This window comes from Sturnira hondurensis, unplaced genomic scaffold (assembly GCF_014824575.4).
Source record: "Sturnira hondurensis isolate 20B ecotype Veracruz unplaced genomic scaffold, ASM1482457v3 Scaffold0014384, whole genome shotgun sequence".
Taxonomy (NCBI): Eukaryota; Metazoa; Chordata; class Mammalia; order Chiroptera; family Phyllostomidae; genus Sturnira; species Sturnira hondurensis.
In genome coordinates this window covers 5369589-5386721 of record NW_028087015.1, presented here as the reverse complement: position 1 = coordinate 5386721, position 17133 = coordinate 5369589, and the positions used below count along the sequence as shown (strand labels likewise).

Sequence of the window (17133 nt, the reverse complement as noted above, 5' to 3'; positions counted from 1 at the left end):
CCTTTGGCCCTGAATATAACAATGGTTTTGCTACTAGGATATAGTTACTTTCAAGGCTTTGTCCCCACAAGTGTACAGAAATAGACTCACACACACTCCTGATTTAACTGCCTTTTCTCCCTTGTTCATGGAAGAATTCACAGAGGACAGGGCACTTCTAGTGCGTCCAAGTGAAAACAATTCTATCACTCGCTCTTCCTCCTAACTTGTTTTGAGACGTGACAGGGAAGTCTGAATCAAAGAAGACACTTCCACAGCCATAAAGAAGAAAACTAGAGTCAAGTTACAGTGAATGATTAAATCACATTTTAATCATTCCTTCTGTGTTGCAGCATTTTTCCCTAGAGCACCCTGTAATTGTGCTATCGCCCCATTTATTATTTACAATTGCCTTATTTTCTTCCAAGATGAGCCTTTGTTTAGACTGGTCAAACTTCTACTAAGAGTCAGTTGTAGCTTCTGTGTAATCCACTATATGTCAAATATCATTATGTTATAGGCCCCAAAACCAGCACATAAGGAAATATATTCTCCTAAATTCCAAGATGCTGTGATATCTCTTAACAGAACCTAAATCTCTACAAGGGCATGTTAAAGAGAAAGAAAACAGTCCCACAGTTTACTCCACTGGCTGGTGAATGTGACACTCATCTCTAGCATGCGAATATTTATGTACACTTTGTGCAAGTCTTGCTAATTGTAATTATGATTGCTTACTACAGTTTCCAAGGTAACAGTTGGTCCTGCAATGCTTCACTGCCAACTCAATTTCCATTCTCCTGCTGATATAACAAATATTATGTGACATTTTAACTGAAAATATCTGTAAATGGGTGTCTGAGTGTGGTGTGTTTCTTTTAAAGAGAAGGAAAACAATTATTAGCTTTTCATCATTCATCTTAGTGGCACATTGGAGCAGTAATTACTTCAATGTTATATTTAGAAAGAAACAAACTGAAGTCCCATGAGGTCCTGAATTGGAGGTTCTGGGTTCTGATCCTGTCTCTCCAGCAATCTCCTATGACCTTGGTTCAGTAGCCAGGAGCTTGTCCAGAAACTGCCACAGTAAATGAAGTAGTGCTCTTTGGATGCCCCTTCCCTGTCTCTTCTTTTTCCAGAGTGCACTTCTCACATAGGCACAATTTATTGCCTGAGACAGGCAGCCTGGCACAGTGAGGAGTGGAGCCTGAAGGAGAACAGACAAAGCAGGTGATCTTGACTATAGCTTCCTTCTGTGTCCCCTCTAAAAAGCAGAAGTAACCAAATAGCAAGTCAGAAATACTTCATCAACAGAAGGTATCCCTTCAGTAGTTTCTTTCCAATCAAGGATCCCACTTCCAGCCCACTCTGAGATCACTTCCTGGCTTGGCAGTAGATATACACCTAAAATGTGTAATGCATATACCCACTATATCTCTATTCTAGTCTCTCCACTGGAATTTTTCACACTGCCACTTCACAGCCTGGGTTCCTAACCCACTGACTGGCTCTCACTAGTCTCTGAATCCTACAGGCTGAATTTACCTATCCAGGATGTCACACTTCATCCACCTCTGGCAAAAATGTATGTTCTGCCTCAGGGTCCCCACCCAAAGTACACCCATGGTCATCTCCAGTCTCAAAGTATGTTCTCTTCCTTGCTTTGTGCCAGCTTGTAATCTCCTGGAGATCAGAAACCACGCTTCTCACCTGTCCTCTAACCCCCTGTAATATCTGATAAGCACTTAGTAATTAAATATCAACAAACATTCAATATACACATGTGAAACACTTCAAAGAACTAACTAAGTTTGAGCATCTACAGCAGGGGTATCAAACTCATCTTCACTGGGGGCCACATCAGCCTCATGGTTACCTTCAAAGGGCTGAACATAATTTTAGGACTGTATAAATGTAATTACTCCTTAACTAGAGGCAAGGAGTTCAGCACTGCTTCCCGGTAGAAACACGGTGCTGGGCCAGATAAAATGAGGTGGAGGGTCGGATTCAGCCCTTGGGCCTTGTGTTTGCCACCTGTGATCTATAGTCTCCAAAACCTTCCCTTACACCTCCATAATATCACATTATAAAGTAGCAGCACTCTCAACCATACAAGAGCAGGAAATCTGCAGAATTTGTTAAAAATACAGATTGTACATAATCTGAACTGGTTCTGTGAACATATTTAAAAATTGTTAGTTTCATTAGGTGTGATGCTTTCACTGTGGTTACATTGTTAAAAAATAAATTCCTTTATCATTTTACAATGTAGACTGAAATAATTGTTTAAGTATATATATGTATACATTTGAGATTTACTTTTAAATAAACCAGTGGGGATGGGGAGAGTGGGAGGTAATATTGGCAAAACAACCTGGCATGAGTTGGTGGCAGCTGAAACTGGCCCATGTGAGAAAAGGCCTGCTGCGCTGTACTTCAATGTCAGAATTTTTCATGGCAAAAAATTTTTAAAACACATGAAGTGAATATAGCAAAATGGTAATAATTTTAAAATCTAAGTAAGAGTATATAATCTCCCAAAGATGAGAAACTACCTCATAGTTTAATGTATATTTGCATAATTATATATAGTAGTTTTTAAAAGATTTTTTTGAAACACAGAGTACTTAACTCCAAACCCCTTTTGTGTTTGCTGAACACAAATTTCTGTATAAGGTATAAGCAGGTATATTTTTCAAGCATCAAGAGGTAGGAACTTCACCCTTCTGGCTAAGATAGAGGCATAGGTTAGATACACTTTGCCTCTTCACCCAACCAAAAGAAGGACAACAACAAATATAAAAAACAAGATACAGCCAGAACTGCCAGAAAATTGAACTGTATAGAAATCTGACAACCAAGGTGTTAAAGAAGAAACATTCACTCAGACTGGTAGGAGGGTCAGAAATGGGCAGCTACACAGAGAAGATGCCTGGCAAGGTGGCAGCTGGAGGACCAGGCAAGTGAGGGGGGGGCTGGTGGACTGGGCAGTCCCACATTCGTGTGTGGATAAACCAGGAGGAACAACTGGGCAGCGAGACAGAGTCTGAAACCCAGGGTTCCATCAGAGGGAAATAAAGCCTCAAAACCCCTGACTGAAAAAAACTCGTGCAGGTTGCAGTGGCAGAAGAAACGCACAAGGTCCTAGAATGTACACAAACCCAGTCACCTGGGAATCAGCACCAGGGGAGTCCAATTTGCTCATGGGTAGTGGGGGAAGTGACTGAAAGCTGGCCTAGAGCCAAGCAAGTGGCATTGTTTTCTCTCTGACCCCTCCCCCACATATAGTGCCACAATGTAGCAACTATCAACCCTGGTGTATACCTAAGGCTCTGCCCCTTATAATGAAGCAAGTGCTCCAAGACAAAAAAATATGGCCCAGATGAAAGAACAAATCAAAACTCAAGAAATAAAAGTAAGTGATGAAGAGATAGTCAACCTATCAGATGCACAGCTCAAAACACTGGTAATGAGGATGCTCACAGGATTGGTTGAGTATGGTCACAAAATAGAGGAAAAAGTAAAGGCTATGAAAAGTGAAATAAAGGAAAATATACAGGAACTAACAGTGAAGGGAAGGAAATCAAACATATAATTTAGAACAGAAGGAAGAAATAAATAAGCATTCAAGCAGAACAGAATGAAGAAATAAGAATTTTTAAAAAATGAGGAAAGGCTTAGGAACCTCCAGGACAATTTTAAACATTCCAACATCTGAATCATAGGGGTACCAGAAAGAGAAGAGGAAGACCAAGACATTGAAAACTTATTTGAAAAAATAATGAAGGAGAACTTCCCCCAGTCTGGTAAAGAAAATAGACTTCCAGGAAATCCAGGAAGCTCAGAGAGACCCAAAGAAGTTGGATCCAAGGAAGCACACACCAAGGCACATCATAATTACATTACCCAGTTTAAAGAGAAGAAGAAAGTGGTTTTTAAAATTTATTTATTTATTTATCTTTAGAGAGGAAGGGAAGGAGAGAAGGAGAGAAACATCAATGTATGGTTGCCTCTCATGAGTCCCCTGCTGGGAACTGGCCTGCAACCCAGGCACGTGCCCTGACTGGGAATCGAACGGCGATGGTGTGGTTCACAGGCTCGCGCTCAATCGACCGAGCTACACCAGCCAGGGCAGAAGAGAGTCTTAAAATCAGTGAAAGAAAAGGAGACTGTTACCTGCAAAGGAGTTCCCATAAGACTATCAGCTGATTTCTCAAAAGAAAGCTTGAAGGCAAGAAGGGGCTGGAAAGAAGTATTTGAAGTCATGAAAGGCAAGGACCTACATCTAAGATTACTCTATCCAACAAATCTATCATTTAGAATGGAAGGGCAGATAAAGTGCTTCCCAGATAAGGTCAAATTCAAGGAGCCACCAAGCCCTTATTACATAAAATGTTAAAGGGACTTATCTAAGAAAAAGTAGATGATCAAAAATATGCACAGTAAAATGACAACAAACACACAACTATCAACTACCAACCTAAAAAAAACAAACTAAGCAAACAACTAGAACAGGAACAGAATGGCAGAAATGGAGATCACATGGAGTTTTTTCAGTGGGAAAGGGGAGATGGGGAATGTGGAAGAAGGTACAGGGAATAACTAGCATATGGTAAATGGTAAGTAGAAAATAGAGAGAGGTTAAGAATAGTATAGGAAATGTAGAAGCCAAAGAACTTACATGTGTGACCCAAGGTAGGGGAGGCAGTGAGGGTGGGAGGGGGTGTTATAGAGTGGAGGGGAATAAAGGGGTAAAATGGGACAACTGTAATAGCATGATCAATAAAATATATTTAAAAGAATACAAACAGTAAAATGACAGGAAACTCACAACTATCAACAACTAAACCTAAAAAGCAAAAACAAAAACAAACTAAGCAAACAACTAGAATAGGAACAGATTCACAGAAATAGAGATCACATGGAGTGTTACTGGTAGGGAGAGGAGGGGAGAGGATGGAGGGAAATATACAGGAAATAAGAAGCATAAATGGTAGATACAAAATAGACAGGGGGAGGTTAAGAATAGTATCGGAAATGTAGAAGCCAAAGAACTTATATACACAACCCATGGACATGAACTCAGAGGAGCAAATGCTGGTGGGAGGTGGGGTGCAGGACAGAGGGGAATAAAGAGGAGAAAAAAATGAGACAACTATAATAGCATAATCAATAAAATATTCTTTAAAAAAAGAAGTAGGAACATCTACTACCTCTAGATTAATGTCATTTTAGTTACTTGTACTAATTGAAAGTAACAAATTTGTAGTCCTTATAAAGTGCTGTATAATTTTAACATTTTATTAATATGGACAAATTTTACCCCAACATCACCACATAAAGGAAAAACAATTTTTAAAGTATTTATTGTCCATTACATATTCATTCTCCCATAATACAACAATCTACTTTAAAAATGATATCACCATCTTGATTCTTTAATCATATTCAATGAAAAGTTAATGGAAGTACACTGTGGGAACTGACTTAAGAAAATGATATTCCTTAAACATATTAGTAGGATAATTTCATAGTATATTATTCTAAGTTTTCAATAGAAATATTTTCCTTTAACAGTAAGAGAAAAGGTAATTTTTCATTTGCTCTTAATATGTTGCTGCTGTAACAAATTACCATGACAGTGGCTTAAACAAATTTATCATCTTATGTTCTAGAGGTCAGAAATCCAAAATAGATTTTACAGAACGAAAATCAAGGTGTCATCAATGCTGCTTTCTCTCTAAAAGTTCTCCTTTCATAGCATCTGGAGCCCACCCTTATTGCTTGCCAAGATAACCTCCCCAACTCAAGATCCTTAAGTCAATCTCATGCACAAAGCCTCTTTCTGCTCTGTGAGGATTAAGTTTTCAGGCATGTTTCCAGGCATTAAGACATGGACATCTTTGGGATGGCATTATTCTGTCCACCACAATAATCTATTGTTTGCCCCTCTGAATTTACAGTGTAGTAGACATCCATTACTGCAATAATCTGTAGTAAACTATCTAAAACTCAATGACTATGGAAGCAGGCATGTATTTTTCTCACTTGAGGGTGGCAGACCACCTGGGGTATTTGTGCTTCAGGCTGAGAGTTAGGAGGCTTGGCTCCAGGATTCAAGTCAGGTTTGTGTCTGTTACACATGTTTCAATCTCGAGTCCAGGGTGAAGGAGCAGTAAATGTCTGGGGCATGGTCTTTTCTGCACAATCACAGAGTGTAAGAAGACAAGATTTACATGCACATGCAAAGCCTCTGCTTGCATTACATCTGCTCAAATTTCATTGACCAAAGCAAATCACACTGACAAACCCAGAGTCAGCAAAGTAGCGAAATATACTTCACCCCAACTGGGAGAGAGAAGGGAATGAATATTTGCTAATATTCAATTTCCTGTTCATTAGATGTGGTACTAGCCTGCTTGAAATTTCTCAGTGATACATACCTCCCAAATGCGTTGGAATAAGTGCATAACCTTTTATTGTGACTTCTTTAAAGGCAATATACATTGTGATGTCTCCAGAAAAGTGAAATTTTTAGACCCACATCAATGAACTATTTACTCTTACTTTACACACAATTCTAACAATGTTGAAGGCCTCATATCTACCTCCACAATAAAATAACATCAAAACAAAACTAACAGACACAAATAAGGAAAACACAAATTATAGATATCAAATATTTTTAAAAAGCACCAAAGAATGGAATTATTTGATATAAGGGTAAATAAGAGTCTCACATAGCTTAATAAATCTTAGGCTCTAATTACATTAGAGTTTGAGAATAACTGGTCTAGACTGGACACTACATGAGGGCCGGGATCTTACTTATCTTTTTCACCACCATTTCCCCAATGTCTGGACAGTCCTCTGCACAGCATATGCATTTACTAACTATCTGTGAAAGCAATGCCCGTAACAATAAAAAGCAACTTCTGTTTATCGTATTACACTTAAGAAAAACTCTCTGTGTGCAAGTATCTGAACTAGCATTCCTAAGTTGAGAAACTCATGGATAAGTAAGGGAAAATGTTTTTTTTAAAAGGCTACAGAGGTATTTCATGACATCCACAGGCAGAAGAGCAGATGGGAAGCCAGAAAGCACTCTCTGACCCTGTCTTATCTCTGCTTCTCCATGTGCATCTATTCATATTATGAAGTAGTGTGAAAATATAGGCCACCTCTCTTCTCTGTATTGGCCAAGGGGCTTTTAAATTTGCTAATGGGAAGTAAAATTTTTCAGGAAAAGAATGACAGGAAGGAGGCCTTCTAAGTTAGAGTCAGCCAAAGGGTACTCATTTCAGGCCTCCAGAGTGGATGCAGCTTAGAGATGGGTTTTTGCATCTCCAAAACTGGGACCTTGGATGTCTGGGTCCTGACAAAGACGAGGTGGCATCGAGGTTTTCCTTTAATAATAAGAGCCCTTCACACCCTGTTGATTCAAATCAAAGGGATCCACATCCATTTTCACATCTCAGTGATTATTTTGTATATGGTGCTGCATGTTCATTTAGGCTCAAAATTGCATCCATATATTTCCAGCTTTCCATGATCTCTTTTGCTTCATTTGCTCTTCTGAAATATTTCCAATTATTTGGCTGCCCAATTGTTCGTGAAGTGGCCGCTCAGTTTGTGCCGAAAAGGCATTTTTAGAAGAAAAGATTTATCATCACCATCATGTTAATATGCTGATTTCAAAGACCTGACCATTTAAGCTCAGTGAGATATTAAATGATTTCTCTCTTTCCAAACTTTGAAATAATCTTTTTTCAAATCATTTAGTAATTTTTCTTTTGTGGTTGATGAGGTCTTAGCCAACGAGTTGTACCAAGGGTGTTGTATCAGAGCAGCCCATGCCCAGGAGCTTGAATGGAGTTACAAGACCCAGAGACAACTAAACCTTTAGTTCAGTCCAGGAGCTTCAACTGGTATGGTAACTATTCTTTGGTGGAAGTGACATCAATCAGAATTGAGGATGCCATTCCAGGCCGAGGGTCTGGAGACATCACTTTTGGTCTCCAGTTACAATCTTCTGATGTCTTTCATTTCCTCACATATGGCAGAGTCACCTGAAAATAACTCACACTATATTCTTGTTTCAGTAGAAACTGTGGTCAAATTCATCCTAGTTGGTACATGGCATCCATGATATTTCATTATTTGTCAAGTCAGTTCATTCTGGACTCCACAGGAGGACCCAACTTATAACATTGACCTCAAAATGTCTAGCAAAACTTAATCCTGCAGTGCTCAGGGTCACTGCTAGTATATATAGTGCCTTTGTGCAAAGTGCAAAAGATAAAATAAAATAAAAACTACTTCTCTGGGCAGATGAATTTCAAGAAAAAAATGAAAAAATAAAAATAAACACCCCCTCTTCAGGGTGATGTAGCATCTCTCAGAGGGTGGGCTGGATTTGAGCCCCTCAGGCCCAAGCGCACTTCTCATAGCAGTACTCTCTGGCTGACTCTGATTCAGAATCCCTCCGCCCTGTCATTCTTCTACTGAAGTACTTCCTTCCTCATTAGCAATTTTAAAAGCCCCTTGCTGATATAGGACCTCTGTCCAGAGAAGAGATGTAGCCTATATTTTCATACGAAGTCCCGGGAAACTGGTACGCAGTCGAAGAAGGGCCAGCCACAGAAACTGACTGAAGGCAAGAAAGAGCAGTGTTTGCCCTATTCCCAAGGAAAAATCAAGGAGCCCTAAAGCCCTTCTCCGGATGTTTCCAAACTTTGTTCATCCCAGTCCCAGGAAATTGAGATATGCTACAGATTAAGAAAAGGATGGCATCATGGTGAGATCATGGAAAGCATTTTCAGACAAAGAGTTGCTGAAGGCTTCCTTCACAGTCCGTTTGAAAGTCACTTTAAAACTGACAGGAAAATCTGAGGAAAATCTGCACTGTGGCAGATTTGTATCTTGAAATCTAAATCTGTGGGTAGGTTCTATAACCCTCTGCTTCCCCGGCATTGCTCAAGGCCATTTTTTTTCTTCCTTCTAGCGGAAACAGAAGGAGAAACAATACTCAAAGAAGGTGCTAGCCTGAGAGGGGGACTGAAAGAAACCTATGCATAAATCCTTTCCATTTAAAGACTAGACAGAAGAAGGGGGGAGGGAGAACAGTGGGAAAAAGACAAATTTAAATTGGAAAAGGAAAACTCCCTGAAGTCCTCAAAGTGAAGAAGATAAAAAGGGCTTTCGGCAACCAAGGATAGTCATGTGAGAGTCCTGGGCATTTTTATTCCTCCAGAATTGAAGGTGGGGAATTTGGATACCAAGGCTGTGTTTGAGGATGAGAAGGGAAAACTTGCCCCCTGACCTAGATGGCAACAGAACAGAAAAGAATCATTTGGGAAGATTCCTCTGAGCCAAAGCAGAGATGGGCATGCTGACCTTGTTCCAGTTAAGCTCCAAAGAGGAGAGAATGCAGTGGAGGACGCTGCCCTAGGGAAATGCTGAACTGAAACAGACTGATGGGTGCCCAAAGGAAGTGGGAGGGGGGGGGGCTGGACAAAAAAGGTGAAGGAATTAAGAAGTGCAGATTGGTAGTCATAAAATAGTCACCAGGATGTAAAGTGCAGCATAGGGAACATAATAATATCGTAATAACTCTGTATGATGCCAGGTGGATACTGGAATGGGAGGGAACACTTTGTGAAGTATATGATTATCTAAACACTATGCTGTACATCTGAAACCAACACAAAATAATATTGAATGTAAACTGTAATTAAAAAAACAATTTTGAAAGAAATGACTGAATGAGCCTGGGGAAGAGGGAGACATTTAGAAAAAATACCCCCATCAAAGGCCTCCATTGTTTTACACATTTTCATGGGATCCATATGCACATTTAGATAACTGGCCGAGGCACTGAAGGTAACTCAGTTGTTTTTACCTTAAAGTTCGAAAAGAGCAAAGAAGCAAAGGGATTTAGTCCTGCAATTGTTTTTTATTCCTTATATTTATAGTAAAGAAGTCTTGTAGTGATTTGTGAAGTGCTTAATGGCGTGCCTACAATTCTACCTGCCGAAGAAACTTCCAACTAGATAATGTGACCCTTTTCAACCAAACCTGCTGTAGATTGGCGTGGGGGTGGGAATACAGGCACACATACAAACAGCATCAAATCCATGACCAGCAGGACTGTGGGAGCAGTAAAATGCATCAAAACCATTCGACGATCTGACTGTAACAGTAAACACTGTTTGCCAAGAATGCCTCCGTCTTCTCGCTGAGTTCCCCGAGGTGGTGAAATTGGGTCAGCTGCTTTCCGCTGGCTGCACCAGGGCCTGACCTGACCAGCTCTCAGTGAAAAGATGTAATTAGTGAGATTTCACCAACAGTTGCATGAACATGCCCTGAATCTCCTCTCAGGCAGCTTTGAAATAGCTCATAAAACTCTGAAATGTCTATAGATATTTATATCCTGATATTTCAGAGTGTGGGTTCTTGAACTATTAAGAGAAACTGCCTGGACACCGAAACCGACCTGCCGTGCCAGATCTCCATTACTCATCTGGGTTCTCCCCAGTGAAGAGTCTCATTGGAAAAGAATCTCACTCATTAACCACTGAGTTATGTAGAAAACACTATGATGACAAAATTCGTGATTAAAAATGTTATTTTTATGTTAAAACAGACATGGATATATTGTAGAATAAAAAATTCATACGAATTTCAAACATTAAAAAAGTAAGAATTTTTTAAATTTTATGAGTGGTGATGTTGGAATACGGCTCCAGACTTCCAGAGACATCAATTCAATGTCCACAAGATTAAGGATACTTAATGGAAAAAATTTAAAGGCACTGGACTGGAGTCTATACACAGAGAAGCTGAATAAGTATAAATTGCCCAGCTTTTGTGACTGATCACACTGCAAAAGTACTTGCTAGCAGTTGAAAGCCCCTCCAATAGACATAGTTATCAAAATGTCATCACTTAATGTTTGTGAAAAGGTACTGATGTGGACAGTGCATGTGACCACGCAATATGCCTTAACTTTCCTCAAACAACAAATGGGCATTGCTAGAAAAGAGACAGTCTGGAATCCCCATGATCTAAGTCTGCTAAAAATATCCATTAGTTGACGGACTGTTTCATCTGAACTCGTTTTAAAAGATAGTAATCTTCAGATCCTTAATACTTAATCATTAGACAGTCTTCATCTGCATGATCTCTCTGAATGTGGTATCTTTCCTGGACAACGTAAGCCAATTAAAAACATGAAATAGCTTCCATTCCTTAACCCTGTGAGCTCTATCCTCAACTTCCTCCTATTTCATGGTAAATTCTTCTAACCCTCTGCAATTGTATACCTTCAGATATCACCCCTCCCTACTCTTCCCTGGTATTTACCTTACTGCATCAGTTATTTATGTTGTAATCAACCCTACATCTCAGCTGAAATTTAAAAAAATAATGTAGAGAAAATTATTTTGAAATCAAATGAAAACTTCAGTAATTTGATTTGCAGGAAATGAAGAACAAGGTGTCACAACCCAAGTGCTTTTAAATAAGTCATAATTAATTAACACGTGCATCTATGTGTGGATGTTCAATTTATGACTAATTATGCAGAAAACATAATTGCACACTGAAGTCTTCAGTCATGCCTTCTCCCTCTCATTTATAGCACCCAGGGTTTTGTTGTTGTTGTCGTCAATGGTATACGACACCTGTTGAAATTATTTCAATGTTGTTATGACACAAATATAGGATGATCTCATTTAAAACATAGTTGATCCTGTTGAGAGAATTGTAGCAAGGCCTAAAATTGTTTCCTAATTTATGTTACTATTTTTTTTTAATTTGCATACTTCTATGTTCTTTCGTTCTCTACTGAAATACACTTGCTAAGAAATCACATTAGGCACATCTTGCCAGTTTTGCTTCTTCTATGGATTTACAATATAGACTTTTTATTTTCTTGGAAGAGTCATAAAGCTCAAAGGAATCATGAATGACCATCACATTTATGTCATTCTAGACAAGCTTCTTTTTAATGATGCTAAAGGGAATTTATAACCTTTTCTCCAACTTCAGATGCCTAGTAAAGTGGGTATCAAAGAAGCCAAGGAAATAAAACCAAATTTAAAACTTCCTCTAATAAGTCATGGGAGTAATTGCATTTGTGAGTATTTTCTCACTAAAAGAAAAAGGAGAGAGAGAAAAAGCAGGGAAAAATTTCGAATCTCTTACAATACTTAGCAGGATAACAACTACTTTGCTGTGCTTTCAGAAACTACTAAAGAAGGTTTATCACATACAGTTGCCTTTTTCTACATAAACCAAGTAAATTCCAAGGCCCTTCGTGGCCCAGTCTCAGGAAAGGATTTCTTACAAGAGATACTATCCATCCACCAAAAGAAAAGCAATTCCAGTCCTTGCGTGCCTCTTCAGAGCCACTGGCCAATATTAGCAGAGCTGACCTATACTTCTCACCATCCAGGCTCATGGAAGACTGCTTCCCAAACCTCCTGCAGCCAAGCAGGCCACAGGGCCAGGCAATGGGCTTTGAAGACTTTGAAGAGTTTGAAGAGTTTTTTCCCAGCCAAAGCTTGGAAGAGTGTGAGAGCTCTATGCTCTCTTCTCCCCTGCCATTCTCACGATAGCAGAGTCACAAGATCAAGGGACCACATAGAGGACACCTGTCCAAGAGCGTCCCTGGGTCCTGCATCAGACTTTGCACAAAAAATAAAGTTTTGTTGCTTTAAGCCAAAGAGATTTACTTGTTTGCAGCTTGCAATTTTATAGCAGAATGTAGCCTATCTTGACCTGCAAGCATTAAAAGAAATGCATTCATTCGCAGTGAAGCACTTCCTGAAACACCCTGTCCACTCCTCTCTCTCCCCAGACTGCCCTGGTCAAGAGCTTCATACTCTCTTCAGCCTCCCCACCAAGCGCAGCGATCGGGACCCTGGATTGTTTATCCTTCCCTTGTCCTCCCTGCTCTCTGAGCGTGTCTGTCTAAATAAAGTCTCTTGATTCTGTGTCACACAAGCCCCAAATTTCAGTTGACAAAAGTCAAACTCTATTTAGAGTGCTGAGGACGGGAATAAACTGAGCCTTTGAGGAAAAAAAATCCCTCTGGGATGAATAAAGCAGGGTGAAAGTAGTCAAGACACTACTTGAAAAATGTCCCTATCATATTTGTTTTTGGTCCAAAAACAATTGTGTTAGGATTCACACCTTAGGGACTGATTCTTACCTGCCTAGCCTATTACAGTCACTAACTCAAGTTTCATTTTTGAGCACTAGGGCTGTCGCTCTTTGACCCCCATTTGTCAGAGCCACCAGAGACCATCACCACAAATAGCCCTCCCAGAGTTGTGTAGTGGACAACCCGCACGACTGTGTGGGTACCACCTCCATAACACTAGTAACTTGATTTTAGAAAGAGTCAGAAAAGAACTATAACTTGCATAATAATGGTTAGTATAAAAGACTATGCAAACTTTTAAGGAAGACTTTTATTCAATTTTTAACAATATTATTAGTAAAATCTACAAATAATAGCACCTACCATTGCAAACATTGTACTAGTAGCTGGGAGGTTACAAAAACAAAGATGCAAAATGTGGATATTGGTTAATAAAATTATACAGGTTTCAAGTGTACAATTCTATAATGAATTATCTGTATATTACATTGTATGTTCACCACCCCAAGCTAAGTCTCCTTCCATCACCATGAATGGTCCCCTTTGCCCTTTACTACATCTCCTACCTACACCTCTTTTCCCTCTGGTAATCACTATTCTGTTATCTCTGTGCGGTTTTTTTGTTTGTCATGTTTGTTCATTTGTTGTTTTCAGTTTTATATCCCACACATGAGTAAAATCATATGATTCTTGATTTTTTATATCTGACTTATTTTGCTTAGCATGATATTCTCAAGATCCATCCATGTTATTGCAAATGGCAGTATTTCATCTTTTCTTATGGCTGAATACTATTCCATTGTAAATATGTATAATATCTTCTTTATCCAATCATCTGTTGACGGACACTTTGGTTGTCTTCGTGTCTTGGCCACTGTGAATAATGCTGCAGTGAACATAGGATATGTACTATATATCATTACAGATAAATGTTTCAAACTTTTCAGGTAGATACCCAGAAGAGGGATCACTGGGTCGTATGGAAACCCTATGAATAATTTTTGGAGGAGCCTCCATATTTTTTTCCATAGTGAGTGTACCAGTTTACATTCCCAGCAGTAGTGAATAAGGGCTCCTTTTCCTCCAAGCTCTCCAACACTTGTTATTACTTGTCTTGTTGATAACAGCCATCCTAACAGGGGTAATTTTTAATTTGTATTTCCCCAATAGCTAGTGAAGTTGAGCATCTTTTTCTGTATCTGTTAGCCATTTGTATATCTGCTTGGGAGAAGTGTCTGTTCAGGTACTCTGCCCATTTTTTAAATGGATTATTTGTTTGTTTGTTTTTATGTTGTTTTTGCTGAGTGTAGAAGTTCTTTATATATTTTGAATATTAACCCCTTATGAAAGGTGTTGTTTGCAAATAGCTTCTCCCATTTGATTGGAGATACGGTATTAATCCTCCAAAAGGTTGCAAAGGAAACATTCACAAAAAGACCAGTATCAGTGGGAGATAGGCAAAATAAACAGGCAAAATAAATGGCATTTATTTTGCCATTTAACAGGCAAAATAAATGGAATTTATAATAACATGTTAAGATCACAGTGTGCTGAAGCAATCAAGCAAGACAGTAAATCAAGGAAGACAGTGGACAAGCTAGATGCCAATAGATGTGTGCAAATCAGAAAAGAAGAAAAAAAAACGTGCCTTTATATTTCAGGGTGGGAGAAGCAGTGCTTGCTGACAGGACTGTAAAAGGAGACTATTTGTCACTGTGTGGGCCTAAACTCTTTCCAAGCCCACCCAGAACCAACCAGAAGGAGTAGCACTCTCATATTTCACAAGAATGCGTGACAGTCACAATTTCACACCAGCCAGCTCACCTCAGGAAGGGCACTTCTTCATCTCCCTAATCAAAAACCATCTAATCAAACTTATCTAAGAGACAGTGAAAAAAGTACATTATGCAGATATGGTCCCTGCCCTCTAGGGTGCTACAATCGAAAACCTGACTCTGACAAGCATAGAGAAATCATTAACATAGATAAGGATGAGGAATGTATTTTCTGCACGCCTCGCTGCCATCAGACAGGACAATTTGTAGTCATCACTGATCTGAGCCAAATTCAAATTAGTGACCCAAAGGCTCCACTGTCTGGGTGTTATTTTCAATCTCCTTAGCTATCCACTCTCCAGAAGTTTCATTTTTCATTCTTACTGTGCAGTCATCACCAACTACTGAAGGGAAAGACTGCAATCCAGACACTCTAAAAATAGCATTCTTGCCTTCTGAAAGCTGGACTCAGATTTATGACAGTTTTAAAATTTGGTTCTTCATCTTAAAAGTTCAACATTCTACAACAACTGTGTGAAGTAATGCCTACCTGGCCTTTAAAGCATGAAGCACCATAACTTGATACGGCGGGAGAGCAGGCCTTTATGTGATCCATTTACATTAGCGAGAGGTAGCATTTTCTTTTACCTGACAGGTTGGCATTTCTTCCTGTGTTTGCCACTTAATCAGCAGAATCATTAAGGCACTGAGGGTTCTGATGGTCTCGATAAAAAACATCTGTTTCTGTAAAAACTATCACTATAAATAATTTAACAAGCATACCCCCTTCAAACGACTATAAAAAGAGAGGAAGAGTTTTTCTTTCATGCTTAAGTCACAGACTACTCTGAAGTTGAGCCAAAGCAAGTCCAGATTTAAAATGAGGGCAGGATTTTGTTCAGCAATGAGTAATAAAGTGAAAATGAAAAGCAGATTACAGAAAAATGTAATCTCTGTTTTAAAATATATATTATATATCTTCAAATATATAATATACACATTTAAGTTTATACTTGTATTAAAAAGGGTTTGAGAGAGTTATACCAATGCAAACTGTTAACATTATTCATCAGAAGGACAATTTGTGGTAGAAAAACCTTTACATTCTCTGTTTTTGAATTTTTACAATAATCTCATTCTACCAGAAAAAAAGCTACTTCCACTTGAAAAGTATGCATATGCATATAGACTATATGTATATATATAAAACTATACCAGTGCAAATCAAGCCGGATATTACACCTCTTCCCACCTGGATATTAAGACTCGGTTATCAGGAGTGCAGCGACATTCCTGGGAACCTGTGCTGGGAACCTAATCTCCATCTGGAAGGTAGAGGCAGTAACTGAGACTGGGGCTCAGAGGGAAGTAATAAGTTATAGAATGTGGCCCCAGAAGAGGGACCAGAAGTCCACATTACAATGTCCCAGGGAGAACCAATAACCACAGAATCCAAGCTGTGGGTTTAAACCTGGCAAATAGGAGTTTTGACTCAATAGTTCACACTGGTTTCTAGGGGCACAGCAGCATCTTGCTTTAGGAATGAGCAGTCATCCAAGCTGGGGAGGGGGTGGGTGGGAGTGGGAAGGGGTGGAAGCAGGGGAGAGGGTCAGCAGTAGGAGAGGGGAAGGAAAAAGATCCTGCTCCCTTACTGCCTGCTCTAAATCTCCTCCTTGGCCTCCTTTCGGCCAAACCCAGTAGCAACCAGGTGTCACAGGAACTTGAGAAATCTAGGCTGCGGGAACGTGCTTCCTGGGACCAGCGTGTATGGCATATGTTTTAGCAAGAATTCACAGATTAGTTGTAATTTATGTAAAATATGACCATTTCTAGGTGTGCCCACCATGCTCCCATAACATCCAGGTTTTATTGCACCTGGATATGTCTGAGCATGACTGTTGGGTTTACTCAGCAGCCCGAGGAGAGAGCAGTGACTAACAGTGGTTTCAGACTGTCTCCACAGACCCAGAGGTCCCACACAGTTCACGTGTAGTTATCGTACAGGTAGAGTGGAAGGAGTACACGGTTTCCAAACCCCGTTTCTACTGCAGCCAGAGCAGGGTCGCTTTTTAACTGTTTTATGTACTTGATCTATATAAAATTTTGCTTGAATAAAATGCCTCTCAGACAGAAATTCACTGGTGTATCAAGTTGCTGCTAAGAATTATCTCAATGATCACGCTTCATTTTTCCCTCTGGTTTCTCATGATA

At 39.4% G+C, this 17133-nt stretch overlaps 1 long non-coding RNA gene across 1 annotated transcript; it reads right to left on the bottom strand.

Moving 5' to 3' along the window:
* Positions 1-1914: 1914 nt before the first annotated feature.
* On the bottom strand, positions 1915-10067 carry LOC118998585 (uncharacterized). The gene is made up of 3 exons (XR_005068898.1): positions 10057-10067; positions 7161-7164; positions 1915-1992 (listed from the first exon to the last, which is right to left on the bottom strand). It is a non-coding gene; the product is annotated as an uncharacterized LOC118998585 (long non-coding RNA).
* Positions 10068-17133: the final 7066 nt, after the last annotated feature.